At 45.8% G+C, this 9,904-nt stretch overlaps 1 protein-coding gene across 1 annotated transcript in view; it reads right to left on the reverse strand.

Moving 5' to 3' along the window:
* Positions 1–6,185, reverse strand: part of LOC126253544 (myosin-I heavy chain) — a 193,317-nt gene extending 187,132 nt beyond the window's left edge. Inside the window, exon 1 of the mRNA XM_049954939.1 lies at positions 6,061–6,185. The gene's annotated coding sequence lies outside the window, so the exon portion shown is untranslated. The remainder of the gene's footprint in view (positions 1–6,060) is intronic.
* Positions 6,186–9,904: the final 3,719 nt, after the last annotated feature.

Raw genomic sequence — 9,904 nt, forward strand, 5'->3', positions numbered from 1 at the left:
GATCTCGAACCGAGAAACCTAGCGCAGCTAGCCACAACACTGGAGTCCACATGGCTCCACACCCACGTCGGTAGCTTTCAAAACCTCATTGACTCTCTTCCTGCATGTCTCGCTGCGTTCCACGCTGGAAAAGATGGATATTCAGGCTTTTGCCAGGTTGTCACATTAATGTGACTGGACGATGTATACACGGAAGTCACAAGAGTCATGTTAACGATATGTACATACACCATTGGCGGTAGTGTCGCATACAGAAGGTACGAAAGGCCAGTGCAGTGGCAGAGTTGTCATTTGTAGCCACGTGGTTCATGTGAACGATGTCCGAAATGATTATGGCCGCACGACGGGTATTAACAGATTTTGAACGCGGAATGGTGGTTGGAGCTGGACGCATGGGGCATTCCATTTCGAAAATCGTTAGGGAAATCAGTATTTTGTGATCCACAGTGTCACGAGTGTGCCGAGAATACCAAATTTCAGGCATCACCTCCCACCACGGACAAAGCACTGGCCGACGGCCTTCACTTAACGACCGAGAGCAAAGACGTTTGCGTCAAGTTGTCAGTGCTACCAGATAAGCGTAAAATAACCGCAGAAGTCAATGTGGGACTAACGACGAACATATCCGTTAGAACAGTGTGGCGAAACTCGGCGTTAGTGGGCAGTGGCAGCAGACGCCCGACGCGAGTGCCTTTGCCAACAGCGCGGCATCACCTGCAGCGCATCTCCGGTGCTCGTTAACGTAACTGTTGGACCCTGGAGGACTGGAAACCGTGGTCTGGTTAGACGAGTCCAGATTTCACTTGGTAAGAGCTGATGATAAGGTTCGAGAAGGCGCAAACCCCACGAAGTCACGGACCCAAGTTGTTAACAAGGCACTGTGCAAACTGGTGGTGGTTACATAATGGTGTGGACTGTGTTAATATGGAATGGAGTGGGTCCTCTGGTACAAGTGAAGCGATCAGTGCCTGTAAATGGTTAAGTTCAGATACCTGGAGACCATTTGCAGCCATTCTTAGTCTTCGTGTTCGTAAACAACGATCGAATTTTTATGGACGACAATGCGCCACGCCACCCGACCACAGATGTTCGTGGTTGGTTTGAAGAACTTTCTGTACAATTCGAGCGAATGATTTGGCCAGCCACCTGAGAAGAGGCTATCTACGTTACTAATCAGACTGCCTAGGAACCAGGTACCTGTTACCGTTATCGAACGGCTTCCAGGAGAAACAAAGCCGGCCGTTGTGACCGAGAGGTTCTAGGCGCTTCAGTCCGGAACCGAGCTGCTGCTACGGTCGCAGGTTCGAATCCTGCCTCTGGCATGGATTGTGTGATGTCCTTAGGTTAGTTAGGTTTAAGTAGTTCTAAATCTAGTGGACTGATGACCTCAGATGTTAAGTCCCATAGTGCTTAGAACCATTTGAACCATTTGAAGGAGAAACAAAAATTTTGATCTTCAGTATTTCGTGTTATAATTGCCAGAATTTAAAAATTTAAAATACTGATAATCTCTACATTAAGTGGTATAATCATGTGTTAAAAGTTTAACACAATAGGGCAAATATTACGCTTAGGAACTGTGTGTACGGCTCTCGAAGCAACGTAACAGACGGCTCGCGAGTGCCCAGAATTTATTTCATCACAATTTGTGAATGAGAGCACTTAGCGAGTTCCAAGGAACAACTTCACACCCTTTCGAAATTTTTCTCGCTGACACCCTCCACAAAATGATTAAAGGAAAAAAAAGTTTACCGCTTACTACATTTCCGCTGTTTATGCCGTAAAACGGTTGCATTAGGTGTGACGTTTTAAATTATTACTTCTTTACTAATATTTAAATATGGTTCAAATGGCTCTGAGCACTATGGGACTTAACTTCTGAGGTCATCAGGCCCCTAGACTTAGAACTACGTAAACCTAACAGCTTGGGTACAGCTTGTTCAAGATGCCTTACAACTACACACGTCTTCCTGGGAGCCGAAAATATGTTGACTACAGCAACGAACGTCTTCAAACTTGTTTAGAAACCATCAGTTCTGGTGAAATGACAGAAAGGCAGGCTGCTGAGCATTTCCGAATACCCTGAAGCACTACTAAAAACAAGTTGAAGAATGTATTTTCACATTCCCCAGCCACCCTAAAGTATTTTCGCAAGAAGAAGAATTAGCTTTTGCTAGTCATATCGACAAAATGTGTGAACATGGTTTTCCCCTAGGTGAACTTCATTTGAGATATGTCGTAAAATCCTACCTAACTAGACAAGGAAAGACTGTACAATGCTTTTTTAACAATGTTCTGGGGCGTGACTGGGTTAAATCATTCTTAAAGAGACACCCTCAGTTGACTGTCAAGTTTTCGTCTAACATCAAACGAAATCGAGCTCAGATCGATGAAAAAAATAATATAAGAGTACACTGAGAATCTGAAAGAGGCGGTCAATGATTTACCGCCAGATAAAAATTATAATTATGACGAAACGTGTATGTCAGATGACCCTGGAAAGAAAAATTTGATGTGTATGAGAGGCTGCAAGTACCCAGAACGGATAATGAATTCTACCAAATGTAACATAAGTGTCATGTTCTGTGGTAATACCGATGGTGACTCGTCGCCTCCTTATGTTATATATAAAGGAGAGCATTTATGGAGTACGTGGACTGAAAACGGCCCTGAAGGGGCACGATATAACAGGACAAAACAAGGATGGATTGATGGTGCACATTTTGAGGATTGGTTTTCGACTCATCTACTTCCTGTTCTAAAAAAAACAAGAAGGCAGAAAAGTAATCATCGGTGTCAATCTCAGTTCACATATAAGTATGAATGTTCTTCAACTTTGTGAAGAGAACAACATCCAATTTGTCTGTCTGCCTCCGAACTCTTCGCATTTAACACAACCACTTGATTTAGCTTACTTTAGGCCTCTCAGAATGAAATGGAGACAAGTTCTTATAGAGTGGAAGCAATCAGACAGTGGCAAAGCTGCATCCACACTATCAAAGTTCCCAAGATTGTTAAAAAAGGCCTTAGCATAGAGTCGAATGTACGTGATAATCTTTTGGCTGAATTTAAAAAGGCTGGAATCCACCCGATCAGCAAAGAAGATATTGTCAAGCGATTGCCATCATACAATGCTTCTGTTAACCTTGATGTAATAGAACAAACATTTATCGAACACCTTAAGGAAAAAAAGACAAGAAGTTGTTCAGCCGCGAACAACAAAACGTTGAAAATTGGAAGTCCCTGCAAGAAAAAGTATATCTTCAACTGAAATCCTTTAGTACCAACAAAAACAGCAGAATGGAATAGACGAGAAAAAGAAAGGAAAGGAAGTTTTGATAGACCAGAAAAAATTGAAAAGGAAAAGAAGAAACTAGAAAAAACAAAGCAAAAAATTAGATGGAAACAAAAAGAAAAGAAGGGGTAAAAGAGCGGCAAGCCTTTCATCAACAGATGACGGTGATGACAATTTCAGCTTAGTGTCCTCATGTCACAGCGACCTGGTTTTTTCCAGCAGCGATGAAAACTCTTTTAGTGTCAATGAACCAGATAAACCAATTAACTTAGACGATTCATAACCCAGTACAACCTTCCCAACTGCAAATGTTGAAGGCCCAAAAGGAAGCAATGAAGACATGAAGGAACTTGTAGAAAAGGACGAATTTGTTGTTGTTCATTGGAACGGACTCCGATTCCCAGGGTTGGTGCTCTCTGTAGCGGAGGAGGGAGCGACAGTGGACAGTATGGCGCCGACTAAGGAAATTTTGAAAGTGGCCCCAAGAAAAGGATACGTTATTTTACCAGTGGTGTGACATTGTAAAAGTTATTCAGCCACCAAAACTCGTAAAAAGAGGCCTTTTTAAGATTGATTTCATTTAAAGATAAAAATTCCTCTTTTGAAAGAACTAACTTTTTTATAACTTTTTTTTACACTTTGACTTACCTGTGTATTTTTAACTTGTTGTAAAATATTGCTATAATCATTAAGTAACGTTTGTTTTTCTTTGTCACTTGTCTTTATACCACGCTTTTTCTATTGAAAAACTATCTTGGGCCAAAGTTACCCTATCCTTGGGGTAACATTGGCCCAAAATTTAAAAAATTGAAAAATAGAAAAAAAATTAGGTAAAAAAGTGTGCAGCATCTAAAATATAAGATGTTATAGTTGCAAAAAAAGGTTACCAGAACTTAAGTAAAAAATGATTTATCTGAAGGGTAAATCGTGAAATTGTTCAAAAGTGGTCCAAAGTAGCCCGTGTTTACGGTACTGCAAAATTATATCACTGTAAGTTACACAGTTCAGGAGATATAACGACATAAATGTTGAGGTGCGTGAAAAAGTAGCTTTTCTTAAAATGGAGTGTAAATTTCGCAGACTGTATTCATCCAGTGTTTCATCATTAGAACACTAACGGCTTCCGACAAACTTTAAACATAATTTCAAACATTTACTGAACTTTTTCTACCTTAAATGTTTAACGTCAAATACACTCTAAGACAAAAAGAAAGTCGCACCTCGATGGAATTAGTCGAATGGGGCGGGAAGCGGTCGATCTGACGAACGTGTACAAACACATGATTATAATTTCAGAAAAACTGGATGATTTATTTAAGAGCAAAAGCTTCACGAATTGAGGAACTCGGTAACGTGTTAGTCCACATCTGGCCCTTATGCAAGCAGTTACTGGGCTCGCTATTGTTAGAGTTGTTCGATGTCCTCCTTAGGGAAATCGTGGCAAATTCATTTAAATTTGCGCGTCTGATGGACAAAATCTAGACCTGGTTGGACGTCCCTGCCCGCAATGCTGCAAACGTTTTCAATTGGGGAGAGATCCGGCGACCTTGCTGGGCGAGGAAGGTTTAGCAAGCACGAAGAGAAGCAACAGAAACTTCCGCTGTGTGCGGGCGTCTCTACATATCTTGCCGAAATGTAAGCCCAAAGCCCGCATCTCGTGGTCGTGCGGTAGCGTTCTCGCTTCCCACGCCCGGGTTCGATTCCCGGCGGGGTCAGGGATTTTCTCTGCCTCGTGATGGCTGGGTGTTGTGTGATGTCCTTAGGTTAGTTAGGTTTAAGTAGTTCTGAGTTCTAGGGGACTGATGACCATAGCTGTTAAGTCCCATAGTGCTCAGAGCCATTTGAACCATTTTTGTAAGCCCAAGATGGTTTGCCATGAAGGGCAACAAAACGGGACGTAGAATATCGTGGACGTACCGCTGTTCTGCAAGAATGTGGCAGATCACGACCAAAGGGCTCTTGCTGCGAAATGATTGTTGGGCCGTATGGCGGCCGACGTTCGGGTCGGTATCGGACTGCTGTCTGGGGCGTCTTCAGACGCGTCCTCGTGGCCATCGGGTCTCAGTTCGAAGCGCGACTCCTCACTGAAGACAGTTTTACTCCAACCAATGATACTGCAGGCCGAATGTGCCCAAACTGGCTTGTTGGTGTACAGAGGTCGATGGTAGACGGCACAGGTGGCGCCGTAGGCTGTGAGCCGCCTGTTAATGGCCTTACGGTTACTGTAGGACCAGTTGCACGTCGGATCGACGTTAATGACGAATCCGGGGCTCTGAGTACCTCTGTGAAGAGTGCTCAGTCTTCACCTTCTGTCGTCTCGCTAGGTCAACCACTTCCTTCTTTACGGTGTGGCCGATCCACCCATTCCTGCCAACAACGTCGAATAGTGGCGTAGATCCTATACAAATGTCAAGCGATTCGCCAATTACTCCAACCGGCTTCTTTGCTCCCAAAAACATGTCCTTTGTCAAATGCGGGCATCTGCAAATGTCCACGCGCCAGACTGCGAGGCATAGTTGCTCTCCGTAAATTCTCAAAAAATTGATGCACCGGTATCGACAAGTCTCTTGTTTACTGCCCTTGCCGGATGCGCAGCGAAATTGCGCTGCAGTGTCACACGTTCATCCATCGGCCGCCGAAGTTAACAGTTTTGCATTTTGTCGATAGTGTACGAATATATATTCGTGACCGATTTTCGTATCTCCTTCGTGGCGAATCGGTTGAGTTGGGAGTGTTACAAGAATTGTGGGTTTAGTGGTACTCACGAAGTAGTGCGCGTTGCAGAAGCGCGCGTGCAGGCACTTGAGCACGGCGTCCTCGGTGAGCGGCCCCGGCAGGTGGATGAGGTCGGCCAGGTCGGCGCGGCCTGGCGGCGCCTGCGCGTGCGCCTGCGCGGGCAGCGGCAGCGGCAGCGGCGGGCCCTGCTGCGGGGGCGGCGGCTGCGGCGGCGGCTGCTGCTGGTGGGGCGGCGCCGGGGCCGGCGGCTGCGGCGGCAGCTGGCCGTGGAGGGGGCCGGCCGGCGCACACAGCCCGCCGCCCTTCCGCGCCTTCGCGCCCAGCAGCGCATCTGCAACAGGCACACACCGGGATCAGCTAAGCACTCGCAAAACTCAACCCGACACGAATAAAACACCAACGGGGAAAACACATCTACATTGATGAGCCAAAACAGTATGATCACCCGCTTGTTTGTCCGTCTTTGGAACGAAATACGTAACTGGTTCTGCGTATCAGGGACACTACAGTTAGTGGGTTTGCCAAGCTATGTCGCATTGGAGGTCGTATAATTCGCGTAGGTAACGGGCCGCTGAATTGCGTACGCGATGATGGCTTCCAATAGCAACCCAGATGGGTTCCGTAGGATTTACATCACGCGAATTTGGTCACCGAGACATCGACGTGACTTCACTATAATACACCTCAGACCGCTGTAGCACGGTTCTGGCTCCGAAACACGGACAATTAAACTGCTGAAAGATGACATCGCTGTCGGAGAAGGCGTCGAGCACGAAGGAATGGAGGTGGTTTGCAGCTGTCAGCGTGTCTTTGATTACTACCAAAGGCCCCACGCAACCGCAGAAGTGTCTCTCCTGTGGCATAATACTGCTCCGACCAGTCTGCGTCCGTGGCACGCTGCACTTTTCGAGCCGCCGTTCACCCACGACCGTCGACCTAGTGTAGCAAAAATGAGATTTACCCGAAGAGCCGACACGTTTCCATTGATCGACGGTCGAATCCCGATGGTCGTGCCCGCGGCAATTGTAACTATGTCGTTGGGTCAGCATGTGTACACGTAGGGGTGGTCTGCTGCGGAGCTACGTGCTCAGCAATGTGTGACGAACGGTGTACTCGGAAACACTTGTCCGTGGATCACCATCTATCCTACTTTATAGAGCAGACAGGCAAGCCTCCGAACTCCGCGTTCTGCGAAGAGTCGTGGACGTCCAGCCATTTAGCGCCTAGTGATAGTTTCACTGTCCTGCCTCTTTCCGTAGATGCTCACGACAGTAGCACGTGAACATTCGGCCAGGTTCGCCGTTTTCGTTCACAGGTTCTGCGAAATAATAATCTGCCCTTTGTCAGAGTTGCTTATCTCAATGGATTTCCCCACTTGCAGCCCACATTTAGTCCAGATAGAAATCTTAAAGACAGCAGAGCATCTAGGAAATATTCTGAACGTCAACGTCCTATGCGTTGACTGTAATGTTTCTGCGGTGAAAAAGGGGGGGGGGGGGTGTGGAGGGAAGGAGGGAAAGGAGTTGATTCGACAGTGCTGCTCCTAATACATCTTACAGCAATTGTGGCTTGCAGTACCACCAGGATATGAGATTGTGATCACCAAACTCGCCCATTTGCATTCCTGTCATGGTTAAGACGCGTTTCAGAATTAAATATATCAATTACAGATCAAGACAGAATTCTCGTGGAGTGACAAATATTGTCTTCACTAGGATACGCAGTGCTATAAATACTAACATCAATTTCTTGCCTTTTATTCGTTATTGTGCTAAGTGAGGAGGAAGAGTGTGAGACAAAAATTTAGATGAAGTTGCGAATCAGTTCAGTTGTGTGCACATTGCAGAACGCAGACATCTTACTCAAGCTAAAGAAGAACCTTCTCTCAGGCTTAGGATTTTTGCTTTGTTTGCTAGCGTGAACTAACTCATTGTTATATTTTTTATCCCAGAATTATGTAAGACGTCTTCTTTGATTGCCAAGGATTCCGCAGCACAGAAAATCACTTTGGTCTGAAGATACTTGCATTTCGAATGTTGGGTGGTGCTCGAAGTCGCGTCGTTGCTTCTGGTGCTATCGATCTACAGTGGGCAACGCGCTTCTATGAGTTGGATATTAACTTCTGCAAAATGGTTAGTTGAAAATCATCACTATCATAGTACTGGACCCGCTGGTTTACTACTGGAGACTGCGCTGAGTGGTGTATACAAAGTTATTCCACTTGAGCCGCGCTCTTCGGAAAGGTTCTGGACAGTATGAAGTTTTTAAAGACTTGTTGCCAGAATGTTGAAGTGCATAATATTGAGGAGAAGGGCCGCTCCCCACTTCCTCCGCTCCGGTCAGAAATGTGTGTTGACAAATGCAAACCAGTGACTGGTGAGTTCAGTGTGAAGTTGTTGAATAGCGGTGGCGTGATTATTACTTGTGAGTTTTCCCAGATGTACTAATGAGCAGAATGGACCTTGTAGTTGAACAACGAAAGGAAGGCAACTTTTTTAATACCATAGCGTAGGATGTGGATGGGGGGGGGGGGGGAGGTTCAGATTAGAGGTTGTGGAGGCTTGAGCTCAATTTAACAATTAATCTATTAAGCATAAAATCTTCTTGACAATAGAACAATAACAAGAAAACGGAACTTAATTTGCAGCCGAATATAGTTCTTGAAATCAAGGCTCAAACAAGAGAATAACAATTAAAATGCCTTTAACACAATGAAACAGAATTAGAATCAACTTTCCCTAGGATACAGAATCGGGTACCACCCACATATCTAGTTGAGAAAATCGTACGAAAAGCTTCCGTAAAAGGGATGGGCTTCGATAAAACACAATTCCACGATTTCTATGGAGAAGAGAGAGGAGGGGGGACAGAGAGAGAGAGAGAGAGAGAGAGAGAGAGAGAGAGAGAGAGAGAGAGAGAGAGAGAGAGACCGGTTTTGATCAAGGGTCGCCATAGCATTCTTACTTGCAATTGTCGATTAGCAAAAAGTTTCTGCACTTAAAGCCAATGTCTCACTGCTCTAAGTCACAACGTTTTTGGCGGCACTGGCTGACGTCTTATCTGGTTTAGGAGCAACGGTCTCAGAAACGTTGGGAGAGAGTGTCCTCCTGTAAGAATAATAGAAAGGGGCCAGAAGTCAAGGAATGAGAAGCGGGAGAGGAGAAACAGCAGGAGGACAATATTTATTTACTGCGAGGCAATTAGTGACGGGCTGTGAGATTACAGGGAAGCAGGTGGCCGCTCTCGCGTGAGCGCCTCAGACACGCAGGGGGCGTGCCAGGGCCGACGACCTGCGCTCCGCGGCGCCTCTGCAAGGGCGACACGTGGCCTCTGTCGCCTCGCGTGCCGCGGGAATGTGGAAGGTCGAGTGCGCATTTAAACTGGCCACCTCACAAACGAGTTCCCAAGCTCCCGGCTTTTTGTACTTGCCATCAGACAGACGGCGGACTTAATACGATAGAGGTCCAGTGCGCGCGGAAAGTCGTCCTCTCATTGCTTACATTCATTCGAACTGAGCGTGAGTGGCGTGACCCAAAAGTAATAGGAATCCCATTTGTATTGCTATTAGCGCGATGCGGTCTTCGCAGGAGGAAGGAGAATGAAGATTATGACTTAATGCCACGTCGACGACGAGATTATAGACGAAGCACGGTCTCAGATTTTACGAAACTCAGCTCGCTGTGTCCGTCCATAAAATAAAAATAGCACTGTAGACAGCGGTGCGCAAGTTGATAATGTGTTCCTTGGCATCTGAAACGCATTCGATATAAGCTGCTCAAGAAAAGTTTTACACCATCCTCATGGCACACATACTACAGAAAATCGTTGTCCACACCCCCTGGCAGTGGAAATAAAAATAGACTGCATTCTCAG

This window comes from Schistocerca nitens, chromosome 4, assembly GCF_023898315.1.
Source record: "Schistocerca nitens isolate TAMUIC-IGC-003100 chromosome 4, iqSchNite1.1, whole genome shotgun sequence".
Taxonomy (NCBI): domain Eukaryota; kingdom Metazoa; phylum Arthropoda; class Insecta; order Orthoptera; family Acrididae; genus Schistocerca; species Schistocerca nitens.